Below are 4877 nucleotides of genomic sequence, written 5' to 3'. Positions count from 1 at the left end.
CCCAAAAGGATGGTGTTGGGCACTTTTTTAAATGCTCTTTTTGAACTTCCCATCAACTTGAGATCCTTCTCCCCCTATAGGCATAATATCTATTTCTCTCTCCCCCTCTACAACACTCTTGTTCTACCTCTTTCTCTCCCTCTATTTATTTCTTTTTCTCTCTCCTTTTCAAAAAGAGCCATCTTTATCCCTCTCTCTCTCTCTCTCTCTCTCTCTCTCTCTCTCTCTCTCTAAATCACCCTCCATCTCTCTCCCTATCTTTTTACCAAAATCTCTCTCTTTCTCTGCGTCCCTATCATTGTTAGCAGCAAGCTAACGCAGACACCATTTTTTGGAGTTCTCCTTGTAAAACAATAATTATTTTGATAAATCGGGAATATTGTAACTCCTATTTTCTTGGAAAACTTTGTAATTAATGAGCCGAGGCTACAAGCTTCCAGATTGTATCAGCCAGTCAATTCCATACTTTGGTACAACTCTAGATTATTAGTTTTGACCACTCAAAAACCTTGGCTAAGGTATAACAGCCAATTTTTGTAAGTTTTTTATAAGTTTTTTGGATAAGAAATACATAGCGTGAGCTAACGATGCTCACTTCTTTCCTTCTTGCGCTTTCTACTCCCTCTCTGATTGTCACATTGCAAATGCGTTTGTTGCATTGCAACTGCAGGTAAGAGATCTACTGATTGACGTAAGCCATTCACCGTATTTCTTAGCTTTTGGCATCGCCGACCCATGGCCTAATTTCATCATAACTAGGAATTTACACTTTTAAATCAAAAACTAAGCATAAGCGGGGTATTGGGGCATCATTGTTAAGCATTTAGATGCATTCTGGGTCAAAAACGACCAGGTTAAAAATCCATTGCTGTTAATAATCACGATTTTGGAACTTGACCTAAAGTGGGGTTTGAGACCATAGGCATGTGTGCTTAGGTCTTATAAACATGTCCTAGAAGTTTCGTTACGTTTGGATGTCGTTTGATGCTGTAACGGATGTGAATGTTTACCGATGAGCGGTTGGCTTTTGGTGATTTCAGTCACTTGAGTGTATCTTGAGTTAGATGCGAGTTGTTAGTTGTTTTTCGAGAGATTGACAACCTCTTGTGGCCTCTATGCACTTGTCGAGTCAGCTTCATCCCATGGTTTGACAAATTAATCGTGGTTCTCGCTAATACTGCAATAAGATAGGATGGTGAGGTTAGACATGCGTCCCACGTTTGGCGCCGTTGTCGGGGATCGAAGAGACCTAAACTAGGAAAAAACACGAGCGTTTTGTGTAGTTGTCCTTTAACTTCCTCTAGGTTCACCTAGAGTTCAAAACTTTTTTTTAGAAACCGCATAGCTTAAGATTGTCGTCTTTTGCTGTGTAGAGGTAGCTTGGAAGTAATCGTACTTGTTGAGTACCTTTAGGACTGTAGGATTGTAGATTTATATTAGGATTTGGAGAATGATTGGTAGACGAGGCAAGTCTTAAGATCAAGACATAAAAAACACAAGAAACCGAGTGTTTGTGGACACTTTCCACAACCCCATTGCATGAGAAACTAGGAGTAGGGTAAGTAGGATCCGAGGTGGATTTCAGAACATTGCTCACTCCAAACAAATCATCTGGGAGTTGTTTATATAAAGTGTAAAATTTCAGGTCTACGGCTAGAAATAGCTTGAAAAGACTCGAATTCACCCAATCCGATTGGAGAGTAAGCCAAAGAGTTGTCCGAACCAGTGGGTAAGCTCAAAGACACTTCGAGGTAAAAATTTCAAGAATTTGACCAAAACTCAGATTATTTACTTTTTCTTGACGTTTTAGGCCAAATTAAGTTTTGACTTGATTTATAGGCTTAAATTACATCATAAAAAAAAAGACTGTCTTTGAGAAAATCGCAAAAAAGTGCTCATTCATGGAAAACAAATGGAAAAACTATCCATCTCCATACATGGAAGCAGCGAAGCTGAAGGCTTATCAAAACTTGGTAAGAATCACGCAAGAAATGCTGAATCAACAAAAACCCAAGCTTGAAAGTATTGCAAATCTTGAAGAGCTTGCGGTAGAAGAAACAAAAGCAAAATCTAATGTGGTGGTAGAACCCCACCTTGAAACAAATGAACCAGAGTTTATAGTGCCGGATAGCGAAGATGCCTTAGATGGAATTCCATTCGTAGAGGAAGATTGGCCAGGACACTTATGGGAAAAGGTGAGAGAGATCAATGATGGGAGCCTAACTTTAAAGTCAGCTTCTATAGAGGAAGTTTGGTTGGATAACCTATCATCTGATATGAACATAGATTTACAATCCTTGTATGGGGATTGCGGATCGAAGGCTTCAGGAATATCTAAACCATTGACACTAAAAACATTACCTTATTACTTGGGGGATAACAAAAATGAATCCATCATGTGCAAGACCACTCAAGTAAAAAGAGCCAAACAGACCCTAGAAGTAGACAACATTCATTCAATCATGTCTACCCCGATCCAATGCACTCTCACTTTGGGAGAACTGTTGAAACTCGGGCCATACTTGTGGAACGATTTACAGAAAACCCTAGAGAAGGTGGGGATAACGGGATTAATCTCTAAGAATTTGGGAAAATTGAAAACATAGAGATTTGATCAGTTCCTATGAACAAGGTCGGAGAATATTATGAAGGGGAAGAAGGAAACACCACCCTTCTAGTGAAATATAATGACATTGAAACCATGGAAATACTGGACAGTGGAGCTGGCATAGCCATAGCCACTAAAGCAGTATGGGAATCCTGGGGACAACCAGCCATTAGACAAACACGAATGAAATTGCACTTGGTTGACGGACACATTGAAAGACCACTAGGGCTACTTAAAAAAGTGATAGTCAATTTCTGTGGAATTGAATATCAACACACTTTTTCCATAGTAGACTTTGGGAAAAAACTCAACTATGAAATCATATTGGGAAGACCTTTCATGCGACATGTACAACTTATCCAAGACTAGGGAAACAAAGAGACACCAATATTGTGAAAACACGACCTATGCCATCATTTTCCAGTAAAACACAATTCCTGATGCAAATAGATGCTAATGATTGTGTCAAGGACAAAATAACTGGTAGATATCCTTCGAAAAGAAACTCAGAAATGTCTCAGACATCGCGAAAAGCAAGGAAGGGTACTTACAAAAAATCTCAGGATAAAAAACCACTCATGACCAGAGCCGAGCGGAAAAAGAAATAGCAAGAGTTGAAAAAAGCTCTAAAGGAGATATACACCACCGATATGGAAACCACGGAGGAGGATGGTAAGGATGTAATGCATGCTCCATCCCATTATAAAAAGTATACTCTTGAAGATCGGAAAATCATAATTGAACAACCTGTTAGGGAACTACGAAAATAAGGCGAATCTTACGAAGGGCCTGAAAACGCTAAAAGGGTAGACTTGGCTGAACCAGGAGAAGAGCCTAGACCTGCTTACATTGCCAATGACCTAACAGAAGAAGAAAAAAAGCTTTTGTTGAGCTTGTTAAAGGAATACCGGGATATCTTCGCTTGGTCTTACAAGGATCTCAAGTGTGTCGATCCAGAAATCTGTCAACATACTATACCCATGAGAGATGATGCGAAACCAAGTAGACAGAGACCATACACTTATAATGAAATATTTGCCAGGAAGATCAAAGAAGAGATAGAAAAACTAAAGAAAGCTGAAATCATTTACGAAATTGAACACACAGATTGGGTGTCTCCAATTGTGGTAGTACCGAGTTAGGTCTTTGAGGGAGCTCAATGGAGTGAGCTTTGGAGCGAGATTTTTTTTTTTTTTTTTGGCCGCCCTCCTTAGCTCTACTTCCTCCACCTTCCTCCTCTTGCCGCCCGTGTGCCTCCTCCCCTCCACTTGCTTCTCCTCCTCACCCTCCTCCTCCAACATCCTCCCTCCCCTCCACCTTCTTCCTCCATCTCCTCCTCTAGCCGCCATCCTCTTCCTCCTTACTCATCCCTCTCTTCTACCTCATTCCTCCCTCTCTCTTTCACCTTCTCTCTCTCTCTCTCTCTCTCTCTATGTCTCTCTCTTTCCTCTTTCCTCTCTCTCTCTCTCTCTCTATGTCTCTCTCTTTCCTCTCTCTCTCTCTCTCTCTCTCTCTCTGTATCTCTCTTTCTCTCTTTTCCTCTCTCTCTCTCTCTCTCTCTCTCTCTCTCTCTCTCTCTCTCTCTCTCTCTCTCTCTCTCTCTCTCTCTCTCTCTCTCTCTCTCTCTCTCTCTCTCTCTCTCTCTACCTCATTCCTCCCTCTCTCTTCTCTCTCTCTGTCTATCTCTCTCTCCCCCCCCCCCCCCCTCTCTCTCTCTCTCTCTCTCTCTCTCTCCTCAAGCTGTTGCAATGTGTCTCTCTCTCTCTCTCTCTCTCTCTCTCTCTCTCTCTCTCTCTCTCTCTCCTCCTCTACCCCACCAATCCCTATCCCTCCCCCCACATTGCGATGTGGTTTTTTATCTAATTGAACCCAAAAGAAAACAATTATTCTGACTTGGGTGCATGTTCACGCTATCACATGCTAAAATTAGGCGACACTATTCGCATTCTCTCTCTCTCTCTCTCTCTCTCTCTCTCTCTCTCTTCTGTACATATCTAAAACCAAATAGATTAAAACAAAGATAGAGAGTGCATAGTAATAAATTACCAAAATAATTGTATTTATTTGATGATGTTAACAGTTAAACATTGCTAGGCACACAATTATCTTGGTCCCTCATCACATGTACATATCTAAATCCAAATAGATTAAAACAAAGACAGAAAGAGGATACTAAAAAATGACCCAAATATTTTTATTTATTTGATGACGTTGAGTTACAATATAGCAACTAAACATTGCTGTGTACACAATGTTCTTGGTTCCCTCA

This window comes from Adiantum capillus-veneris, chromosome 25 (genome assembly GCF_014529385.1).
Source record: "Adiantum capillus-veneris isolate H3 chromosome 25, ASM1452938v2, whole genome shotgun sequence".
NCBI lineage: Eukaryota > Viridiplantae > Streptophyta > Polypodiopsida > Polypodiales > Pteridaceae > Adiantum > Adiantum capillus-veneris.
The sequence above is the reverse complement of the archived record's forward strand: the minus strand, read 5'-3'. Positions refer to the sequence as shown.